The sequence below is a fragment of the Eretmochelys imbricata genome, chromosome 10 (assembly GCF_965152235.1).
Source record: "Eretmochelys imbricata isolate rEreImb1 chromosome 10, rEreImb1.hap1, whole genome shotgun sequence".
NCBI classification, from domain to species: domain Eukaryota; kingdom Metazoa; phylum Chordata; order Testudines; family Cheloniidae; genus Eretmochelys; species Eretmochelys imbricata.
The window spans coordinates 6,831,191-6,855,916 of record NC_135581.1 but is presented as its reverse complement, the minus strand read 5'-3'; the positions used below and the strand labels follow the sequence as shown (position 1 = coordinate 6,855,916).

At 44.1% G+C, this 24,726-nt stretch overlaps 1 protein-coding gene across 1 annotated transcript in view; it reads left to right on the top strand.

Moving 5' to 3' along the window:
* The first annotated feature begins 11,993 nt into the window (after positions 1–11,993).
* Positions 11,994–24,726, top strand: part of EPN2 (epsin 2) — a 69,140-nt gene continuing 56,407 nt past the window's right edge. Inside the window, exon 1 of the mRNA XM_077828706.1 lies at positions 11,994–12,105. The gene's annotated coding sequence lies outside the window, so the exon portion shown is untranslated. The remainder of the gene's footprint in view (positions 12,106–24,726) is intronic.

The window sequence follows — 24,726 nt, the reverse complement described above, 5'->3', positions numbered from 1 at the left end:
GCCGACATAGCTTTGGCCACTCACGGGGGCTGGAGAAATTAAGCCAGCAGGAGAGCTCTCTCCCATTGGCTTAGAGCGGCTACATGGAGAGCTTATAGCAGTGCTGCTGTGCCCTGTAAGCTCTCCAGTGTGTAGCCATAACCTCAGTGTATAGCAATTAGAGGCCTAGCTCAGCAGGTGTCCCAAGCTTTCTTCCAGCTGAGTGGAGTCCTACTTGAGTCAATGCCCAGACAATGCCCAGACAATCCAGGTTTACTTGACTTTTGCTTGTATCGTTCTGGTTATCACCTTGTGCATCAAATCTTAGCCATAGTCAACCCATTTTTAACATGGTACCAGCCTGATGTGACTGTAATACACTTGCATCCATGCTTAATATTCCTTACAAAGTGCCTTAGAACCGTTTAAAGAGACTGCTTGTGGGGTTATGCCTGTCTATGGTCAGCCTACTTGTCGGATGGGTAAACTGAGCTACAACAGTGCTAGCAAGAGCCACTGATGTGGTGGAAAGTGGTGGCAGCCATCATATTTTCAGCAGAAACATACTTCCCACTTGTTTTTCAGTACAGTTGAAGCTATCCTTAGAGCCCTGCAGATCCCCGGACATCCGCTTTATATCCGCTGATATCTGCATCTGCAGATGTGGATGCGGTTGTATTGTTTGCCATCTTTGCAGATCACGGATTGGATGCAGATCCAAATTTTTGTATCCACACAGGGCTCTAAGATAAGGTGCTGGTGCAGGCGTGGATCGCGGGTCAGATACAAGTTAATTATCAGGGATGTGGCTCGGATGCGGATCCAAATGTTTGTATCCGCCCAGGGCTCTAGCTATTGTGGTACAAGCCCCATCAGAAACAGGGTCATGAGCTGCCAAAGCCGGTTCCCATCTGTGCTGGTGTCTGAGCTTTGCTTCCACTGATCAGTGCTACATGTGGTTTTAAGGATTGAACTAGCAGTAATTCCTCTGACTTCCTCTACTATTTACAGTCAGAAAGGAATCCTGTGCTTCTCCATACCACTCAGCTCAGAAGAATGTGCAGCACGTGGGAGTGCCAATTACAACCAATTATAACCTGACCAACAGGTCCTGGCACTCCAGGACCTACTGAAACATGCTGTCCTTGCGAGAGAAAGATTTTTCTTCTGTGCGTGTCTGAACCAGGCTTGAACTCGTTGCTTCAGGGAGACATGTGTAGCAATTGTTCAGCAGTAGTGTTCAGAACTGAGGCTGGCCCAAATAAAGCGGTGGGACCGAATATATTGCTGCGAGTGTTTCTTGCCTTCAGGGCTGTCTGGTTCCTGTGCCTTCCTGACGCTTTATGGTGAATTTTTTCCAGCCTGTGTCCTGAATTTTCAGTCTGCTTGTTGAGGTTTAGGGACATCTATTTATGACTCTACATTATTTTTATTATTTATTTGTTTGTATTGTGCTAGGCGCTGTACAAACAGAGCAAAAGACAGTCTCTGCCCCATATTTGCATTCCAGAAAGTGGGACTCTTATGAGTGTATTCAGTGGGAGAGTGGGAGAAGGAGTAATATTAGTTCAGTGACGAATTTAGGGTGTTGCTCAGAGGTCACTAGGACCTTGTGTACTCTCAGATTATTTTGCTAAAACGTTCCCCTGTTGCTACCAGTGTTTCAGCTCTGCTGTCTGTAGCCATGATGGAGACACTAGTGTAGAATGGGTGCCAGCTACTGTCATGTCACCTAGTCCTGGGTGAAATGACACGGTGCTTAAAATTTCAGTGGCTTCCAGCACCTTGTCTACACTAGGATTCCCACTGTTGCTGCCACCAAAGGAGCAGAAACTGCGGGAGCAACAGTGGGGAAGTTTTAGGAAGAAAAAAAAGCTGGTGTAGACAAAGCCTGTTCCCCGGGACCGCGGGTTATGAACCGGCATTGTTCTCAGGTTGGTTTGCACTGTTGGGGATGAAGGGGCTGTGAATGATTAAGGGCTGATGCACTTTTATGGATGACTACAAAGGGCCTTCTGCCCCTTCCTCCCCACCCCACTCCTCTTTCATTTAATCTGTGTGATGTTCCACCCTTGGAAATTTGAGAGCTCCTTGCACGGCATCAGCCTTTGGGTGGGAGGAGTTTAGTTTGCTTTCTTGGTGGGCTTTCCATTCGACAAGGAGCATTTAGAGCCTCTTTCTCTTTGTTTTCCAGTCCCTGTTTTCTCATTGCAGCCATGGGGTTGGTTTTATGGCCAGCAGTGCTAACTTTAGGGATGGGCCAACTGGTGTGAAGTCAAGGAAAAACTCCCACCCCAGACAGAAAGGCATCACCTTATCTGCACTGGGGATTTGCTCTAAATACAAGCAGCCATTGTTGGCCCACTGTTGGTGTAGCTGCACCAGCACAAGCCCCAGTGTAGACAGGAAAAGCCACTGTTTGCACTGGGGGAGCTTACCCCTGCTGGCAATCAGGCTAACCCAGTAGTTCTCAAACTTTTGTACTGGTGACCCCTTTTATAGCAAGCCTCTGAGGGCGACCCCCATTATAAATTAAAAACACTTTTTTATATATTTAACACCATTATAAATGCTGGAGGGAAAGCGGGGTTTGGGGTGGAGGCTGACAGCTCGCAACCCCTCATGTAAGAACCTTGCGCCCCCCTGAGGGGTCTCGACCCCCAGTTTGAGAACCCCTGGGCTAACCTATGCCTATTTGAATTGTTTCATCCTGTCTACACATGGGGTTTGCACTGGTACGGCTAACTCTGATGGAGCAACCTGCAGTCGGGGCAAATCTCCAGTACAGACGAGACTTACGACTCTTTTCTTTGCTAATCTTTTTTTACTGGCATAACACCCGAAGCGTGGATTGTCAACGGTTCCCTGTAGATAAACACCAGCAATAACCAAACTCATCCTTCATCTAAATACATGCTAGTGGTGAAACATGAGGATGGGTAGAGAATATATTTAAATGTTATGGAATTTTATAGACACCCAGATGCTGTGGTGAGGGGCACATTAGAGAAAAGGATGTGAACATTCACCCAGAAACGCAAACCGACTCATTCTCATGTTCAAAAAACTGGTTAACTCTTTGGCTAGACAGGTAGTTTTGACATGTGAACACTGGGGCTTCCATAACCGAAACACTACAGGAAAGATGCTATTCTTGGGTTATTTTTTCCCCCCAGCCAGAAACAGGATATGCCAGCAATCTCACCAGATTCCCAGCCTGGCTTTTGGATAAAGAGGTCTGGCTATATCTACGGTTGCTGTTTGTATTATGGTAGCACCCAGTGGCCACGGCCCCATTGCGCTAGGTGCTGTACAAACATACTGAACCTCTGAGATTTCCCCATCACTACAGAACACGTTGCCATAGCGGTGAGTTTGCTGTCACTCCTCGGATTCCAGTCAAACTGCAACAGTAACGCGGTGTGAAATTCCATTCTGGTTTTCTCAGTATAAATTGCAGGGAAATCTCCCCAGGAGATGGAGTGGATTTAGTCAGCTGTATATTTGGGTGGACACTGGGTCTTAGTGTTGCATATGTAGCCCACACACCTCCTGGGTGTGCTGTTCTGTCCCATCTCGTGGCACCGAGACCACTTAGAGAGAGAGAGATAAAAATGAGTCTGCTCTATAGCCTTAGCTAACAGGCAGCTGGCTTTTAGCTCATGTGGTAGAGGCTCATGCACTGAGTTCCAGAGGTCCCCGGTTCTATGCTGATGACCGGGGTCTGTCGGTATTACATGTACACTTGAGCTCATGCTATAGAAGGTTCTTGTTCTACACCTTCTGAGCGAAGTCTGGGATTTGCATTGTGACTGGTAGCAGAGCAGGTAATGATTAAATAGGCCCTGGATACCTTCCCTCTAGAAGCCACCAAGAATCTGAGTCTCCTCTTACTTACTCCTGGTGTAACCATGTTGATTTCAGTAATATCACTCCGGATTTACACCAGTGTTAACAGGAGACTCAGGCCCTTAGTCTTCTTTGTAGTTAAGATGGTACTTTCCTCTGGGCATTAGACTTTGATGCTAAAGTGCAAGGCCTCCTGCATCCTCTCTTGTTATCTGTAGGTTCACCGGTGGTCACTGTGAAACTGCTCTAATGGACTGTTCTGCAGTCTGTATGGTTGGCCGCTTGATTAAAATGCACACCGAGATAGCACTAAGAACAGCCCCAGGGGCATTGTTACCTGACCAGCTTTGATCGATTGTTCATTAAGCTCTTCTGCTTGTCGGTCAAACGTGCTCTTTTCCACTTCCCTCACTGCATAAAGCCCCCATATTCCTCTTCATGCCAGATATATTATCAGACTGAATAATGAGCACAGTCGCCAGCCCACCGAGGCGATAGGAGATCAATTTCGAGGCAGTGCTACGCAGCAGGGAGTTCTGGTCTCTCTTCCTTTTGCTCTGCTGGCTTTTCGTAAATACTGAGTTTCTGTCTTTCTCAAAAGAAAAATCTGGAGCCAGGGAGGAGGATGGACTAGCTGACCTCTTGAAGTCCCTTCCAGTCCTACATTTCTATGGTTCCACGATCTGCGGCCACGTGAGATACCTGTGGAACAAAACAGGTCATCTTGACCTTAGTCCCTCATTACAAAGGCAAAGAGGAGCTGGCAGCAGTCTGAGGACAGCCCCAGGCCAAGGCGGGAGCATCTCAAAGGTCAGGAGACATTCTTTGGTAATGAAAAGCTCTGAAGGAAATCATGTCCAGGCTTCCTTGCTGGCTGGAAGCTCTCTCGGATGTAGAGCATTGGGAAGCTGGAAGTCAAGAAGTCTTAGTTCTAGAAGATGCAAACTCCAGAAACCACAGGTTCATTTTATGCCCTTAGAGTAGACCTAGAGACTCGGAGTTGCCTCCCTTTCCTCTCTTTTCTCTCCCTCCATTGAAGTGGAAGGTGGTATTAAGTACCCCAATCTTTGCTAAATACTTTTGGGCTGATTCTGCAACTTTTATTGGTGCCAACAGGCCCAATGAGACTGCTTGGGTGAGTGCTACCCAGTGTATATAAGGGACTGGGCAATTTAGGAGCAACAAGTGACTTCCATTCATACTAGTGATGCAACAAAGAAAAAGGCCCCCTCTCTCTCTTTCTCTTGATGGGACAGAACACCACACCCTGGTGGTGTGTGTGTTACACTTGGTTATGACTAGGTACATGGCTCTTAATGTCTTTGGTGAATATTCCTTCCAAGAAAAACACCCAATTTGCTTGGGCTGTGTTCTCACCCCCCTTCCCATCAACGTTCTAATGAATGAATGGGTGCAGAAAGAATGCCTTTTAAGTGACTATTAGAGAATATTTGGAACTTGTAAATATGAATATTTGCTCTAGAAGAAGGATTCCAAGAGCTTGTCTATATTGTGAATGAAACCAAAATAATTATATCTGTGTAAAATGCCCTATTTTGATAGAACTTGAGATGATTCTGGGGCTTAACTAAGGGCAAGTCTACACTTAAAACGCTGCTTTAATGAAGACACTTTAAGGCGATGGGAGAGAGGTCTTCCAACGGCGTAGTTAATCCATCTCCCCAAGAAGCAGTAGCTATATTGATGGGAGAAGCTCTCCTGCCAACATAGCACTGTCTACACGGGGAGAGGAGAGGTTAGGTTGGTGTGGATTTTTCACACCCCTGAGTGATGTAGTTATACTGATATAGGTCTGTAGTGTAGACCAGACCTCAGTCAATATAAAGGCACCCTTATACTGAAATAAGGGAGTCCATACCCAAGCCCACATGCTCAGGGTCTAACAGTATTGATTGTTGCCATATTGGGGTTTGGGAAGGAATTTTCCCCCAGGTCAGATTGGCGGAGACCCTGAGGGTTTTTCTTCTTCCTCTGCAGTGTGGGGAATGGATCACTTGCTGGTTTGAACTGGAGTAAATGTGGAGTCTCTGTAACTTGAAGTCTTTAAATCAAGATTTGAGGACTTCAGTAACTCAGCCAGAGATTATGGGTCTACTACAGGAGTGGGTGGGGTCCTGTGGCCTGCGATGGGCAGCAGGTCAGACTAAATGATTATGATGGCCCCTTCTGGCCGTCAGGTCTGAAAGTCTCTGAGTCTTAAACCAAAATAACTAAGGATGTGTATTATAACTGATATATTTATTTGGTTACATGAAGACAAGGGCCTAAGAGTTAAACTCATCCAGTTTGGGAAAGGAAACCATACCATATGGACCTGGTGTGTCTGATCAAAACTAGCCACAAGATAGCTCAGATTTTGAATAGTGATCACTTGCAACGAACTGCTTGTGAACAATTTACAGAACAAATTGGAGGTGGAAATTATTGTGAGTGACGGGAATACTAAATCAATTCAATAACTTTGTTAGCATCTTGTCGATAATTCAGAAGGCCAAAAAGAGGCTGCATTTATCAAATAATTCTTTGCAAATTATTCATTCCGCTCTGATGATAATGGTCAAATTTAGCAGCATTTTGTTGTTGTTGCAATTTTAATGAATTTGCTTTGCTCAAAATTTCCAAACCTGGGGGCCTCAAATTAGGATCTTAGATCCGTATTTGGGCACCTAGATGGGCCTAATTGTTCAGAGATGCTGATCAGCCCCAACTCCCCTCCCACTGATTTCAGTGGGAGCTGAAGATGCTAAGCACCTTGAAAAATCAGGAGGCTTCTATTTGGGTGCATAAATATGGATTTAGGTGCCTAATGTTGACAATGTTGGCCTCTGCTTTTAAACTGATTCCTTTAATGACCTGTAGGTTGGGAGTGGGGAAAGCAAACCAGTAATGGAGCAAAATGACAGTGATTTAGAGATTGAATTTCATGCAGCTAGAATCATGCATCAGTATAATGAGATTCAGTCTTGTTTGGATGCAAGGACTGGAGACAGAAGAAGAAAACGTGATCCACTAAGCCAGCTCTCAGGAAATGGGAAACAATAGAATGCGGAAATCAAATTTCAAACTGTAGGGCTATATTTATCAAGTTTTCCTTAGAATTTTTACAGGTTTTTTTTCTGGCCTGGTTGACATATGGCCAGAGTATCAGATCATCATAGAGCATTGTTGTTTATAGCCTATTCATTAATGCTAAGCTGGGGGAAAATGCACTTCCTATTGTGAAATGCTTTCAGGGCAGTGTTCCTGTTGTGTCATTTGAGCCATGGCCGGACACTCTAAAACAAACTCATTAGCTAATTAATGACTGTCCCCCAGCCCCATGTGGCTGTACTTGCTGTGTGAGCAATATGCATATCATCACTGGCATCAGGAACAGGGCCCCTTTGTGGCTTTCTGGCAGCCACTCTGCTAGGCTAGCTACCACAGTAGCCTTGTCTAGGCTGAGCCAGCAGGATCTGTACCCACTTTTCCTTAGCTAGGAGATTCTCTTCCGCATGGTACATTGCATGGCGGTTCCCTTTGTTAGAATTCTGTAGATAGTACAGTAATTGGAAAGGTCTATTTGCTCCACCCTCAACCGGCTTTGCACATGGATTGCTCTTGGGCTGTGACAGACACTGAGGTGACAAATTGGTTCTGATGAGAAACTGGTCTTGTAAACAAAGGCTTCTAACTCTCTGACTCCCGCATCATTGAAAAGTTGTGAGGTCTCCAATATTCGATCGAGTGTTCCCAGCAACTAACTAAGCACCATTCCCACATATTTCCAATGAGGGGCTGGGTAACAGAGGAGGACTGGATGGAAAGCCTTTCACTATTAGGTGACAGGTCCAGATCCCAGCCTAGAGCAGTGGGGACCAAACGTGGTTCCTATCCAGCAGAGGCCATAAATTAGCTGTGTGAAACAAGTCTGGCCAGCTCAGCTCTGTCCTCAGTAGGGGTGTCTCCATCATACGAAACCAGCACCACAAGTGGCCCCCATGCTGGCAGACTCAGTAGAGTGACCAAGGACTGAATTGGATAGGGAGAAGGAACTCGCCTCTTGTTCCCAAAGGTAGTCCTTCTGGGCCAGAGTGGAGGAAGAAGGGGTGGGGAGAAGGCATCATGAGGAAACTTGTTCTGCACATTTTCTGTTAATGGAGGACCTCATTCCACAGGTTCTTTTCAATAGCATCAAATTCACATGCATAAAAATATACAATTTCCACACACCTTGGGCTTCATCCTCCATTTATCCATTGCTGGTGGTCCTAGAGAAGAAAAAGGGGACGTATTCCTTCAGATACGGTTCATCATTTTAAACATTTTATTCTCTCTCCCAAGTCTCCTTCTGTTCCGGTTTTAATGGTGCTTAGCACCTCCCACTCAAGGTCTCATTGTGAGAGTCAGCATCACAGCTGGCATCAGAACTCAGGAATTTCTGGCTCCCCAGCCATCTTCAAACCACTAGGGCAGTGGTTTTCAAACTGGAACGTAAGGCACTGGGTCGTGGTGGCTCTGGTCAGCACTGCTGACCGGGCCGTTAAAAGTCCCATCGGCGATGCTGCCTGGCTAAGGCAGGCTAGTTCCTACCTGTTCTGACACCGTGCTGTGCCCCGGAAGTAGCCAGCAGCAGGTCCGGCTCCTAGGCGGGAGGGGAAGGCACAGGGCTCTGCGCGCTGCCCCTTCCCCGAGCACCGGCTCCGCACTCCCATTGGCTGGTTCTCAGCCAGTGGGAGCTGGGGTGGTGGTGCCTGCCGGTGAGAGCCGCACTGAGCTGCTTATGCACCTCCGCCTGGGAGCCGGACCTGCTGCTGGCCGCTTCCAGGTCATAGTGCGGTCCATGGTGCTGGGACAGGCAGGAAGCCTACCTTAGCACCCCCCTGCACTGCTGACTAGGAGCTGCCTGAGGTAAGCCCATGCCCCAATCCCCTGCCCCAGCCCTAAGCTCTCCCCAAGCCCGGAGCCCCTTCCTGCACCCCAAATCCCTCATCCCTGGTTCCACTCCAGAGCCTGCACCCCCAGCCCTGACCCTCTCCCGCACCCCAACCCCCTGCTCCAGCCCAGAGCCCCCTCCCGCACCCTGAACCGCCCCCATTCCTGGCCCCACTCTGCAGCCCTCACCCCTGTACCCCAACCCTCTGCCCCTGAGTCCTCCCAAACCCCTCATCCCGAGCTCCGCTGGGTTGCGGGCATCAACAATTTTCTTCAACTGGGTCCCCAGAAAAAAAGTTTGAAAACCACTGCACTAGACTAGGCTGCCTCTCAGAACATTTCACTCTTTGTGTGATTCAGAGCAGATACACCTCCTTTGTACTGAGCCTGATCTGTAGATCACGAAGGCCAGTGGGAGTTTTGCCATTGATGTTGGTGAAGACAGGGTTGGGCCCCAAGTTTGCACTGAAGATTGTGATGGTCGCTGGTAGAACAACACCTTCTAATTGACTTTCGTTCTAAGGCGGTTTTTTTTTTTTTAGAAAAATTCCTGGGGAATTTGGTTCTTGTGAGTGGCTAATAGCCGGAGCCGGAGCCAGACATACAGGAGGCAGAGCTTTGCTAATGCACTTCACTACTGATCTGTACCAGCCCTGGCTCTCTCCTGACCAGAGATCAGAGCCAGCGCTAGGCATAAACAGTCTAATTGCTTAGGGCCCCGAGCAGCTCCAGGGGACCCCATTAGCTTTTTATTATGTATGTGGAGGCCCAAAATATTCCTGTTTAGGGCCCCCAATGGGCTAGCACCGCCTTTGCCAGAGATGACCAATTGCCTGGAATTGTTTAATGGTTTGGTGATGGGAACAAAGGTCCAAAGAGGACTAAAATGAGACTACTAAATTCCTTGGACCTGTGATCCTGGGCAAGGATTATTCTCAGAGGTGAGAGTCAAGTGCTTTAACCCCCTTAAGTTGCTTCGCTCATATTTAGATGACTGTTGAAGCACCTCAAGCATTTCCTCAAGTGAGTTGTGGTCGCAATAATCAGGAGTCATGACCATACATATGTCTCATTTCAACTCCATTAATAGAAGCTTCTTAATGTGATTCTGAATTCTTCCCAGATGCATAAAGCCATTAGTTTGTACTGACTAACTCAGCACAGGAGAAGGAAGATGATGTGGATTTATCCACAACTCCATGTATACAGATTCTATGCTAGTCAACTAAGCACCTTACCTGCCCTCCCATCAGACACCCAGGACCTCTCCCACCCAGTGGCCAGCCGTGAACTGCCTATCTTGAAAAATAAACCATGGGGTAGACTCTCTTCCCCTTGCCAATGCCGTTCTTCCTCCCTAGTTGATGAAATCCTTGTAACCCTCTCCCAGTTAGCTGAGTTGCTAAAACTCTCTGGAATTCCTGGCAGACATCCCCAGTTCTTTGAACCACCCAGCTGCCCAGACTTTCATTCCCAGATGTGCTATGTGGGTTAACAGAAGTCTGTCTGATATCCTGCATATCTTCCTTCACCCAATGCACTGCAAATACCAGAGTTGTCCTTGCATGCTTGTAGCATCTGGAAATAGAACTTATGATCTTCAGCTTCCAAAGCGTGGGCCTCCCGCCCAGAGATCTAAGAGCTTGGCCAGGCCCAGGAACTGACACAGACATGAAGGCTGCGTCTAACCTAGAACTTTCTTCCTCTGAGTTCCCACTGGTGCAGTGTCACAGGGAATAGAGCTAGTGTTTTAACCTAGCTCAGAGCAGGTCCAGATGACATTGTGAGGAATGATGGTGGCTGCCAGTGTCTTGTCTCCACTAGCCCTCCATCAGTGGGGAATATGAAGGGAAAAGTCTAGGGCAGACAAACAGATCTGATATAATTCCATCCACTGGTGGGACATGCATACCACAGCACTAAAAGGAAATAAGAATTCATGTAAAAGAACAGCACCCCGCTCATGCTTTTAATTAACAAACAATATTCTCAGAGCTTGGATGTATCTCCTGAAGTCAAGGATGTTGCTGATACACAAGCTTATCACAATTCAGGTTGTCTTGGTATTTGCTGCACTAGAGACAAAGGGGCAGGGGACGGAAATCAATTTTTTTTCTCCCCCAACTGAAAAAAAGGAGGAAATTGTCAGCGGAAAAAGATTTGTTTTCAAGTCTCTGGGGTTGGGGCAGGGAGTGTAGGGGAGATTTGTGGTGAGGGGGGGAACGATTGGCTGAGTGATTTTCAGTCACTCCTGGGAGTGGGTGTGGTAGGGTTTGGGGAGGGGAACTAAGAACTGTGGGGTTTTTGGTCACTCCCCTGGCAGGGTGGGTCTGTCAGGATGTGACAGTCTGTGGGAGTGACATTTGTAATGTCCTCTTGGAGCGCACACAGCAAAATCCTTCCTCACACGAGGGAGACACGTTAAAAATCTGCCTTAAAGCTACTGCCATACATGGCCCTTGGGGGAGATCCCGCCAGGTGAGTGTGCTTCCATGGGGGGGAGATAGGGTAGGAGCCACCTAGTGCGGCGGGAAAGGGGAGATGGACTCTTGGCTCTTTCAGAGATTTGGGAAGCGGGGACAGATGTGTGAGGAGGGGTTAGGGTGGGGGTAGATCAGAGGTGGGTGCCCTGAGGAAGGAGAGACTTGGTTATTTGCCCTGGTCTCACTTGGCTGGGGCTGGGGTTGGGGGGCGGATTTCCAAGCCTGTCCCCAAAATGATTGGGTTCCCCCTGCCCAATCCGTAAATTTACAGAGTGGGATCCCTGGGAAGGGAGAGGGGCTGGGATTTCCAAATCCCGCCCCCCCCCCCAAGGGGGGGAGAGTCTGTGATTTCCACGCCCCCCCCAAAAAGGGGGGAGGGGAGCTGTGATTTCCATGCACCCCCATAGAGAGGGAAGCGACTCTGTGATCCCCCCCCACAAAAAGGGGGAGAGGAGCTGTGATTTCCATGCACCCCCATAGAGAGGGGAGCGAGTCTGTGATCCCCCCAAAAAGGGGGGAGAGGAGCGGTGATTTCCATCCCTCCCGCCAAAGAGGGGAGAGGATCCGTTCCCCCCAGATGGGGTCGGGGAGGGGCGGGGCCAAGGCGGCGGTTCTGGGCCAGGCGGCTCCGCCTTTCGCTCTCCGCGCTCGCGCCCGCGCGCGCCCCCGCCGGGAGGGTGGCCTCGGGGACGCGCTCGGGAGTCGGGCGCCTCTGCCCCCCCCCCCCCGCCCCGCAGCCGCCGCCATGTTGGACGGTGCGTGTGGGTGTCACAGCCAGCCAGAGGCGGCGGCGGCGGCGGCCGGGCAGCCAGACCCCCGGGCCCCGCTCCCAGCCCCGCGGCGGAGGCGGCGGCAGCAGGTCCGTGGGGAGCCGGGCGCCGAGGGGAGGTCCCCTGCGCTGTCCCGGACATGGGGGCAGCTCCCCGCCCCCCGGGGGGATGGATGGGGGCAGCTCCGGGGGGGCTGGTGGGGACCCCCGAGAAGGGTGGGGTCAGGGGGCTTAGCGGCCTTGGCGGGGGGGCTGAGGGACGTGTGTCCGGGAGGGGGGGCAGGGCTGTGTAGCTGAAGGGGAGGTGCGGGGTGTTTGATGGGGCAGTTGGGGGGAGCTGGGGATTGGGGGGTGGGGGTGTGTAGGTGGAGGGGGGAGGTTTGGGGGGGTACGGGGTGTTTGGAGGGGGAGGTTTGGGGGGCGGGGGTGGTAGGTGGAGGGGGGAGGTTTGGGGGCTACGGGGTGTTTGGAGGGGGGAGGTTTGGGGGGCAGGGGTGGTAGGTGGAGGGGGGAGGTTTGGGGGGCAGGGGTGGTAGGTGGAGGGGGGAGGTTTGGGGGGCATGGGGTGGTAGGTGGAGGGGGGAGGTTTGGGGGGTATGGGGTGTTCGGAGGGGGGATGGGGGAATCTGGGGATTAGAGGCTGGGGGGTGTATCTGGAAGTGGGGTTGGTTTTGGGGGTATAGGGTGTTCGGGGCAGTTTGGGGGATCTGGGGATTGGGGGGTGTATTTGGAGGGAGGAGGTTGTGGGGTGTGTCTGACTTGGGGGAGGTTAGGGGCTCAGTGTGTTCCCGGGGGCAGGTTGGGGGCATGGGTGTGTATTTGAAGAGGGCAGGTTTTGGGTAGTTTGTGGGGAGGCTGGTGTTTTGTGTGTGTGTCTGGAGGGTAGTGGTGGTGCCTAAGGGTGTGACTGTGACTGTGTGTGCAGCTCTGGGCCTGGAGAGTGTGTGGCTGGATTGTGTGAGTGTGGGGGGGGGAGGGAGGGTGTTGGTGTTGAGGGAGGTCTGCGGTTTGTGGGGGTAATTTGTAGGGTTTGTTTGAATGTCATGAATGCCCTTTGGGTTCTAAGTAGCCATTGTTGTCTCTGTTAGGATGGTAACAGCAACTAGTTCCCATCATGGCAGCGAAGTCCGTGATCACAGATTTCAGACTTGGAAAAGCATTTCTAGGATTAGCCAGAGTCTTTATTACCAGGGAAATTATTTTCTTACAAAAAGAAAAGGAGAACTTGTGGCACCTTAGAGACTAACAAATCTATTTGAGCATAAGCTTTCGTGAGCTACAGCTCACTTCATCTGATGCTGTAGCTCACGAAAGCTTATGTGTGGGGGGGCGGAGGGTGAGAAAACCTGGATTTGTGCTGGAAATGGCCCAACTTGATGATCACTTTAGATAAGCTATTACCAGCAGGACAGTGGGGTGGGAGGAGGTATTGTTTCATGGTCTCTGTGTGTATATAATGTCTTCTGCAGTTTCCACGGTATGCATCTGATGAAGTGAGCTGTAGCTCACGAAAGCTCATGCTCAAATAAATTGGTTAGTCTCTAAGGTGCCACAAGTTCTCCTTTTCTTTTTGCGAATACAGACTAACACGGCTGCTACTCTGAAACCTATTTTCTTACAGTTTCCCTTTTGTGGTGTAACGTATACTCTGGTATTGATTAAAAACTGCCTGAAGGGATTCACCATAAACCTCCAAACTAAAGTTTGGAGCCTCTGTTTTCATCTGCATATGCCACAACTTCATGTTTTAAATTTACCTGGCTACAGGTTTCACTTGAATTTTGTTGGGTTAACTTCACAGCAGTTTACTCCATTTTTTAAAAAAAATTCTCAAGTTTTAGACATAAGTTTTGAAAACTGTATTTTGTTTGCCGAAGTAGATGTATGGATAATATCAAATGGGGCACCAGTATAATGTTTTTCTAGGCAGACTGGTATTGAAGCTGTTGAGTGTTGTCCCCCCTCTTCCCCTCCAGTTTTGGTGGACTTGCTGCTGCAGATTAGTTGTAGGTGGTCAGTGTGCATAGTTAATTGTGCTTGAACTATGTTCAGTCTTATTATTGTCATTTAAATAAAGGATTATTGCATATTAGCTTGATATTGATTTGATTGATTGATGGTTTGTTTCTGGTAGCACCAAGAGCGTGCTATGTGTTTTCCACTTAGTCACATAAAGTATAAAATTAGTTACACTTGTGGTTTTCTTTTCAACTCTTTGAGAAACTGATATTATTTTTGTATTTTCAGCAAAGAGAGACACTGTATTTTAGTCTCGCTATTTGCTCTGACTCTTCAGATATATTGCAGACATCATGAATTGTGTAAACTGGGACTTCTGGCTCAGGATGCTAGTCATTCTGATTCTTTTCGTTTGAGCTTTGCGTAATGATTATCTGCCCAAACATGTTTTTCTTTTATGGTAATATGGAGCTTCTTTTGGATGATTTTATACGGCGTAAAATATGGCCGAACATGGTTTTAGAAAATTGGAATGTTAGAACACAGTAAAACGTAAAACTTTGCATGCAGTTTTACCTTTTTTAGACTACAGGTTAGTTTGGGCAAAATAGAAAAAGGTAAACCTTTTGTAATACTTTTTCTGGAATGGAGGGATACTATCATTACACTCCTTTCTAAATGCTATGTTTTCAACTCATTTTTCAATAAATTATTTTCAAACAAATTCAGATGTCCTCATTTCTTTTGATCTTAAATGTTTGTTGCGTTGGCTTTTCATAAAGAAGAGCACTAACATATACCAGTGAACGGTCAAAAGTTTTAGCAATTGGTAAACCAGGCTGACAAATTTTCAAGTATAGATCAGTATTTTACTGACATTTTCAAAGCTACCAAGGTTTAAACTATCCCTAAATATGAATGTCCCTAGGTTAGCTAGATTTCATACTAGCTGGAAAGCATTGTGATGAAGTTGGCACCTATATGTAGGTACTGTTGCTAACTGTGACTTGCCTGACTGATATATAATAAAGTAAATAGAAGCATACACTAATATGGCATATCATATCCTATGTGGTGTTACATAGCAGAGATAAGACTGATTATTTTAAGCCACTTTAAAAGATGCTGATAAATGAAAACAAATGTTAAGATTTATAATGGTCACTGCCAGGCTTGCTAGGTCCCAAATGTAATTTAATAAAGATTTTTAGGTTAAGTTATAATGCTCTAGAGAAAAAACAATAACCCTTCAGCCTTCCAAAACCATAGTTACAGAATGCCACCTACTCTCTTGGCCGACCCACTAGTAGAAAATCCAGGGTGTCTGGCTTGTATGAGTGCAGTAATGCTATCTTCTGCTTTGCCTTGTTTTGATGTGGACAGGCAAGGTATCAAAATATATTGGTATCCTGCTGCCTGAAGTGCTTCAAAGAGCAGGATTTTAGTATATTTCAGTACCTTGCCAGTTCATAGGAATGCAACAGGCACAGTGGAGAGGAACAATGTGCATGCTCTTGTAAAACAAAATGGATAGGTCTAATTTTGATAATGTCCTTTTATTGGGCTATAGTATCAGTGAGTGCTGCATAGTATACTTAAACTCCCAGAATTCATGATTTTTGGGTTGCTGGTATAAGATTGCTTTTCCTATTCTGTGAAAAAAAATCTTTTCAAGCCACGCACTTGTTAGACAGTATGTGAATTCAATGAGCACAGCTTTCTTAATCCTGCCCTAAAACACTGTTTTAAAAATTGAGCCCATTAGCAAAGGGGGCAGCGTGGGTGAAAAATACGCAAGCACCAACTATTTTGTCCTGGTATTTTACTATTGCAGTTGTAACTTTGGATTTAGAGATCTAGGTTTTCGTTGGCTGTATTAGATAATGTTTCTAAAGTGTTGATAAATGGAGAGATTGTGAGATTAACTAAACTTCTAAAGTTAGCTAAAAATTCCATTAGAAAGGTGGCTTTTACAACCCATCCATTGAGCTGCTCTCCTCAACAAGACTGATCTAAGTAAAAGAGCTCCTTTTAAACGTTGTTTATCAATTTATTGAAATGACAAACTGATAAAAGAAATGTAAATGTTGGTATTTTGTCCATATCTTGAAGCTTAAACGTTTATCAACTTTTGCTTTTAAAAAGAGCACCAACTTAAAAAAAAATTATGCTTCAAAGTCTGAAAATATTTTGCCTACTAGTTTCAGAGTAACAGCCGTGTTAGTCTGTATTCGCAAAAAGAAAAGGAGTACTTGTGGCACCTTAGAGACTAACCAATTTATTTGAGCATGAGCTTTCGTGAGCTACAGCTCACTTCATCGGATGCATGAAAGCAATCTTATACCAGCATCCGATGAAGTGAGCTGTAGCTCACGAAAGCTCATGCTCAAATAAATTGGTTAGTCTCTAAGGTGCCACAAGTACTCCTTTTCTTTTTGCCTACTAGTGTTACAAGTAACTCCTTAGGGTTTGTCTACATTTGAAAGGTAATTTGGATTAAAGTAGGTTGTGAATTTTTGAAGTGCATTAGCTATTCCTGAATAACTCCATGTATAGACAAGCTTCGAGAAGCATAACTGAAAGATTAGAGGGAAAAATTCTCTATCTTTTCAGTGGGTTCACTTTGTGCATTTGGCAGCACTGTGTGTATGGTCAGTTTAATTTTTGCCGCATAGCATTTAGCTATTTTCCTCTTGTTAGTACTGATTTTTCACACATCAACTGGTGAGAGAACATTACAAATAATAGGTAAATGTGATTTTGTAAAATCATAAACACTGATGTGAGTACTTAGGCATGTGTAATACCTATAACTACTTTTAACACCATGTTTTGAAATTTATTACATTTCAAGTGGTTTCCCTTTAAATGTAAGTAACTCACGTTTCTGAGCTGTGATCCTACAAACTCTCATATGTGCTCAAATTTACTCACATGTAAAGTGAAACACATATATGAGTGTTTGCATGATTGGGGCCCTGGTAAATAGAAACAAATTGATGTTACGAACTATTTTTGTGTGTTTCCAGATTGCTTGCAGTCTCGGATTCAGTAATATTTTAATTTTGATTGTAGTCCACTTTTACAGTATTTTTATGTGGAAAGATACTTGTCAAACGTACATATCAATTTATTACCCATATAATACATGCCCCAGATTGTGAGGATTTCCTTCTAAATATTATGTAATATATTAAAAGCATAAACAGTTCGAACTAGTTAAGTCTCTCAAGCAATATTCCCTGGATCCCTTCTAATAGCATCCTAGCTTCCTGGTGGTGCTGGGCACTTAGAGCTGAATAGTCCAAAGTCTAAGAAAGTTCATTTTCCTAGATATATAAAATCTTGTTTTCATCAAAATAAATCTTCTCAAGTTTTAGAAATATATCATCTGTTTTCCTTGAGCTGCTTAATATTTGTTGGTCTCAATTCCCGTATCAGACTTCTTCCTCTGATGTTGCACTATTCTCCCTGTAGATTGTCAGCTGCTCCTTTCTGTGCTCCCAAAGCTGCGTTTGTAGTTAGCTTTATTAGAGTTGCCTGCAGTTGCTGAGTCCCCTGAAATGTAGGTTTATTTTAATAAATACAGAATGTTGCAAAGCATAGTAAGTATAGGATGGCTTTGTTCCAGAAGCCAAACTGTAGGGGGAGTTCTTGAGTTGAATCAACTCCCAGACAGACAGTAGGGTACAAAAAGTTTTTATTGTCTTTGTTCAAGATCTCCTATTCCTTCTTCTACTTTGGCCTCCACAATCATACTACATCTTGTACAATTGGATACATATATATTTTTGAATTGTATTAATGTTTGACACCTGAGTGAGTTCTGGTATGCTTTTTCCTCTTCCTGTAAACTTCATCACCCTAAACATCTAGATCCAAAGTCTTGACAGAAATCCTCTCTTATGGTACCCTACAATAAGTCTACTTAGCTGCACATTAAGGGCTGATGTTTAATTTTTCTAGCCTGTAGCACAATATTTGTTTTTTTTATATTCACGCATTCATTGTTAGAAACTCTCAAAACTCTTTTGTTAGATTGCCTTAGGTTCTCTTTATCATTTTACTGCACTCAAAAGTGTGCTAGGCACCTCCCTAAGATGTTGCATTTTTTCTTCCATCAGGTTGGTAAATCTGAAAGTCAGTTTGCATTGTTATGAGTCCACTGTGGTGATAGTTAAATGCAGGGTCATTTTTACCATGCGTGTGATTCTAGAAGTGACTGTATAAAGATAGACATGGGGCCTGAGGATCTTGGAGTAGATGATATATCTCCATCTTTTAGGTCTGAAGAAATTGCCCCCAAACATTTAATTCACCTAATTACTTCATGACCCTACTCCTCATTTTGACCTGATAAGCTTTTCTCCAAGTTCTCCAGATATTCTCTTACATAATGTAGTGGTTTCTAAAACTAAGTTATCAGTCTTAAGTGTTTTGGAAGCTGAACATAAAAAGGAAAATCAGAGAGTTTATGTCTCTTGGGCCTGTTCTGTTTGGCTGTTAGTTACAACAAATCATAGAGAAGTCTTTCAGAGTGTGTATCTGTATTAGCCTAAAATAGCATCAAGGATGACATATAATCATATTTAAATTCTTCTTGTTTCTGTACTGCATTAGAAATCTTAATTTTGAGATTTATGGTCAGTTGTGTAGTTTTCTGAACATTTACAAGTGCTATAGTGTTAGAACAAACAAAATTTTAAGTAGGATCTTTGCAGAGAACTGTATAATCTTAGTACAGCTGTTAAACCTGCCTGGTTAAACCACTTCTGCACACTTAAATAAAAATGTCTCATTTACTATTTGTTATCTGTGTTTTTGTCAATTGCAATTTGTCCCACTCTGAGTTTGTTTTGTAACTTAATAACTTTTATCTTAATTGTGCAACCCTTACTCCTGCTGGTGAGCAATTACTCTCACAAACAGTTCTTTTAACCTCTGTGGGACTACTCACCTGAGTAATTGCTCACCAGCTTGAGTATGGATTGCACAATTCACAAATGAGACCTTCATTTGCAAGAGATATAATACTAAAAATTCCAAGTAATTTATTTATGCAGTTCTTCTATTCAGTGAGGAAGGGCAAACCAGTGTGTTTTAAAGATGGCTTCCTTTCAGATTTTTGTCTCCCAAATTTTAATAGTGTGATATCTGAGGTGGCTTCTTTCTTCTTGAATCAGTTCTTAATCTGTTCACATTTTCTACCTTGGAAGTCTTCAAGAAATGTCTAAAAGCACACTACATGGTGTGGCTGAACTTTGTTTTTTGAGTTATTGCTCTTAGGGCCAGTACTTAGCCATTCTTGATCTTTAATATTTTTATCCTAATTTTATGTCTTTATATTGTCTATCGTCCTCCCTCAGACACATGCATAGTGACACATTCTAATTTCTTTCTTTTGCAGGTAGAAAGCCTGCCCTGATTCACACAGTTGTGTATGTCATTAGCTGGGCAAAAGCAGCATCAGCTAGCACCTGGGTGAACAGAAGCTTTGTCTTTATCCTTATTTTCTTAAGGATGCTACTGTTTGAAGCAGCAGTGATTCTCCAGGCAGCTTCTATTGCCCCAGTTTTTTTCTCCCTTAATGTTCAACGCTGTCTGGGCAGGGGCAAGGCTTGTACCAACAAGAAGGCAGAAATAGGAGAGGGTAGGTTGGTGGACTCTAAGCATATAAAATTAATGTCAAAATAATTTTAAAATATAAAGTTAGGCCATTCATTAATCCTGATTTTCACTTCTAAACATGAGTATAACAGTACTTATAATGACAGGTTTCAGAGTAGCAGCCGTGTTAGTTTGTATTCGCAAAAAGAAAAGGAGTACTTGTGGCACCTTAGAGACTAACGAATTTATTTGAGCATAAGCTTTCGTGAGCTACAGCTCACTGAGTACTTTTAATATGGCCTTATTCTCTATTAAATGTCTATGGAGAAGGTGATCTGTCATTGGAATATATGTAAAGGAAAGCAGTGAAATAATTACTTGAAATCCAAAGCTTTAAAGCTTTTAATTATTCAGATACCTAATTAATCAGCAAAGCACTTCACCAGCTTGTGATATTGCAGGAGTGTGAATAGGAATGGCTGTTTGGGAAGAGGGTGAGATGTATGAATCTTACACCTACCCATCAAGTGAGACTAATAGAATTTTTGTGAGGCTTAAAAGGACCGGTGTCCAGGTATTCCATCATTTAAAAAAATGTTCTCTGCATAATAACCAGTTGGAAGTATGCAACTGACATCTGTTCTCTTATTTACTGAAATATTTTCCTCCTAAAGCATGCACTGGCCTATTTTATGATTGCTAACCAGTGCTGTGTTTCATGCACTGATTTTTTAAAAGGCTTTGAAGCATTTGTTGTGGGGGTCAGAAACAACTAATTTTTGCTGTTGTGCAAAGTTCACATAAGTTAAACGTTCAGTTTACCAACCCTGTAGTGCATTTCCCAGAAAGTAAAGATAATGCCTTAGTTGGTATGTTGGTAGATTAATAGTGAAGTAGGTGCCAGGTACCTTTCTCATTAGGACGGTACAAATGTAGACCAGAAATCATTAGTTAACACTTTAACCATTACTTCCGAGAATCTCTGTAGTGTACTCCCATCTGTTTTAATACATATGATAGCTGCGTGCTGCTCAAAAGATCCAGAAGGTTGTTAGTTTTCATTGCTGTAAACTTTATAATGGTGCAGCCCACTTTTTTGGGGCACTTTTTGCAAAGGAAGACGAACTGTTTTATCAACATTATAAATCTTTTTACTAGGCTAGCACCTTAATGAGAGTTATTTTTTGTGCTTAAGTTCTTCCATAAATTTGGTATGAGCATGAAATATGCAAATATTCTTAAATTGATTTCTGCCTTTTTTTCAGAATTACGATTGCATTGGAATTGAAGTTGTAAACCTTTCTGTGATTGTTTAAAAGTTTGGAACACACCAGAATGTATTGAATTTTTAAAATTAAGAGAAGGATTGGGCAAAATCATTTTTTAACTGCTCCACTGCAGAGAACTGTCTACGTATCATCAACGAGCAGATATTTGTGTGTAATTTTTAAAATTTGCAAATTGACTAATTTATGAAGTATTGGGAATTCAATTCAATTTCAATAAATTGAAAATGCCATTTTCAATTGATGGTTAAAATGATTTCTTAGCATAACTGGTTCAGGTAAGCAGACTGAAAAGTATAATTAGGAGTTTTGTGTCCTTCATCTTCCAGTTAACAGTAGCTATAGTTTAACTGTTTTAATTTCATGAAGATATGAATTTACTATGCCTTCAAGAAAGCATTTTACGCTTGCTTTCAAAAGTCAGAGCATGTCGTATAATTTGGCATGCATAATATTAAGAAATACACTGCCTGGTGGTAATTCTATACTTCTGTGTTGCAAGCAGTTAGATTTTTGAAGGATCTAGAGTAGGATTGTTTTATGGGCTGCTTTTAATATCTATTTTTATGTGTTTTTGAAATACTTTTCAGTTTATGACCCCGATCCATTAGAATGCTTAAGCATATGCTTAACTTAAGGATATGAGTAGTCCTGTTGACTGGGGACTACTCAAATGCTTAAAGGTAAGTACTTTGCTGGATTGGGGCCTTGTCATTATCTTGGATAGCTAATCAAAATTTCTAAAATAATAGTATTCTGAATTCAGCAATGGATTTTGTTCTATATATCTAAACGTACAAACTGGTTTGAATGCTACAGGATAGTTCAGCCAGTCTTCTTTTAACCTTTCGTGGTCTGTTTGCAAAGTTTATGATTCTTCTGCAGTCCTTTTTTATTCTCCTGAAATCATATTCACTAACTTTTCTATGAAGGGGTTTCTTTCTTCTTTTAAAAATGGAGGATAGGGAAGGGAAGCCTTGTGCTGTTTTCTATGACAGTACTGCATACATGAAATATTTTGGGGGATTTTTAACATTAAAAATTCAGAGACTGAAAGTCTACCAGTTGGGAGGGAAAAGGATTTTCAGTTAGGGCTTTTGTCTACCCTAGAAGTCTGTACTGTAACTGGACACTATAGTTAAAGCAGTGCACACCCCCCCCCCCCCACCCCGTGTGAATGCAGTTATAGTGGTATAAAGGAGCTTTATACTGGCATAGCTATTCCTATAAGGACAGGTTTCAGAGTAACAGCCGTGTTAGTCTGTATTCACAAAAAGAAAAGGAGTACTTGTGGCACCTTAGAGACTAACCAATTTATTTGAGCATAAGCTTTCGTGAGCTACAGCTCACTTCATAGGATGCATACTGTGGAAAGTGTAGAAGATCTTTTTATACACACAAAGCATGAAAAAATACCTCCCCCCACCCCACTCTCTTGCTGGTAATAGCTTATCTAAAGTGATCACTCTCCTTACAATGTGTATGATAATCAAGTTGGGCTATTACAGACATGAAAGTTGCGATATTACAACAAAAAAAACTTCAAATCCAGACTCCAGCGAGAGACTGCTGAATTGGAATTCATTTGCAAATTGGATACAATTAACTTAGGCTTGAATAGAGACTGGGAGCGGGTAAGTCATTATGCAAGGTAACCTATTTCCCCTTGTTTTTTCCTCCCTCCTCCCCCCCCCCCCCTCCCCCCCCCCCCCCCCCCCGACGTTCTTGTTAAACCCTGGATTTGTGCTGGAAATGGCCCACCTTGATTATCATACACATTGTAAGGAGAGTGGTCACTTTAGATAAGCTATTACCAGCAGGAGAGTGGGGTGGGGGGAGGTATTTTTTTCATGCTTTGTGTGTATAAAAAGATCTTCTACACTTTCCACAGTATGCATCCGATGAAGTGAGCTGTAGCTCACGAAAGCTTATGCTCAAATAAATTGGTTAGTCTCTAAGGTGCCACAAGTACTCCTTTTCTTTATTCCTATAAGGGAAGGGGAATAACTTTACCAATGTGTCCTCTTTATAGCAGTATAGTTGTATTCACCGTAGGACAGGGGTTCTCAAGCTGGGGGTCGGGACCCCTCAGGGGGTTGTGAGGTTATTACATGGCGGGTCGTGAGCTGTCAGCCTCCACCTCAAACCCCGCTTTACCTCCAGCATTTATAATGGTGTTAAATATATAAACAAGTGTTTTTGATTTATAAGAGGGGGTCGCACTCAGAGGTGTGCTATGTGAAAGGGGTCACCAGTATTTTGAGAACCACTGCCCTAGGACTTTTACAAGTATAACCATATTGGCTTAAAAAAATCAATCCTAACTGACATAATTGTACCAGTAAAACTTTTAAGTATACTCCAGGGCTTTTGTTTTGACTCTTCAAAAAAAAAACAACCCCAAATCTTAAAGCCCCTTTTTAACTTCAGTGCCTAATAAACATGAGAGAGACTATGTTAAATGCATGAGGTTCATGAAGATCAACCTCTGCTGTATTTTTGTTGAAACCTCTGTTTTAATTATTTTTTATTAAAAATAGTGACTCTTGCATCGATTTCTCTTCATGGAATACCCAAATAGGAGGGATTTAAGCTCCACCCCCTGCTGACACAACCACTGTTTGCATGCTAAGCAGATGTAATAGCATTCCCATCTCAATCACACCTCTTTACTTACAGGTTGCTAAATTGTTTTGAGTAAAGCTGTTATATTGCTGCTCCCAGCCTAGAGGGCAGGGGAGAGGAAAAAACTCATTACAGCTTGGTGATTAACATATTCATGGCATTTGTAATGTCACTGTTTCACAGAAAACAGTTTATAGAGCTGCTAAGTGTATAGGGGTGTGTCAAAAAGGCAAACATCAAGGAGGAATGAAAGTCAGAAGAAAAGTATTTAAAAATATTAGAGGGATTTAAAAACATACATGCTTACATATAAGAGCTGTTAAAAATTCAAAAAAAGTATTGGATGTCACCTTTAAAGATTTAACACGCTATTCAGTTAAGATGTGGGAGCTCAGGATGTGGCCCACACAGTCTCTGTCTACACTGGCAAGTTTTTGCGCAGTAGGGCAGCTTTCTGCGCTGTAAATCCCGAGGTGTACACACTGCCCGCCACTTAGTGCGCAGAAACTGCACAGTTGCAGCGCTGTTTTAAAAAAAACAAAACTAAACAAACCCCCAACCTGATGAGAGGTGTACAGCTTTTTGTGCTGGGGGTACAGTGCTGCGGTGCCAGTGTAGAAAGCAAGAAGAGAGAGACAGTGTAGACAGCGAGAAGAGGGACTGAAACAAGAACGCAGCGTGTCAGAATGAAGCCACGGAGTAGCTCTTAGACGTTATGGAGCGCCAAGCGGACACGCTCCAGGCGATACTAGCTCTTCAAACCGAGCAGCTCCATGCCTGCCCTCCACTGCAGCTGCTGTCGCAAAACTTTTTCCCATGCACTCCCCAGACACTGCCAACGCACTCTTACAACCTCCTGGCCCCAGTCTGTACCCGCTGCATTCTACTCCTGCCCCGTCACAGTCCAGCCCTACGGACTCCCAGTACCCACTGCACTCAACACTCGTCCCTCTGCAGTTTAGCCCTGCTGAAGTACAGTACCCGCTGCACTGTACTCCAAAGGAGAAGATTGGATATGATACCTGAACATACACAAATATTTAACCGTTCCAGGACCTCACCTCCTCCTTGGACTCTGTCTTCCCCCGTTCCCCTCAGTACTGATAATTTTTTTTGTTTTTCTTTCTCCTCCGGTTGTTGTTTTTTAATAAAAGAACTGTTTTGGTTTGAAAGCAACTTTTATTCCATTAGTTGAAAGCAAACAGAGCCCTGCAAAACAGGCAGTTTTCTTACA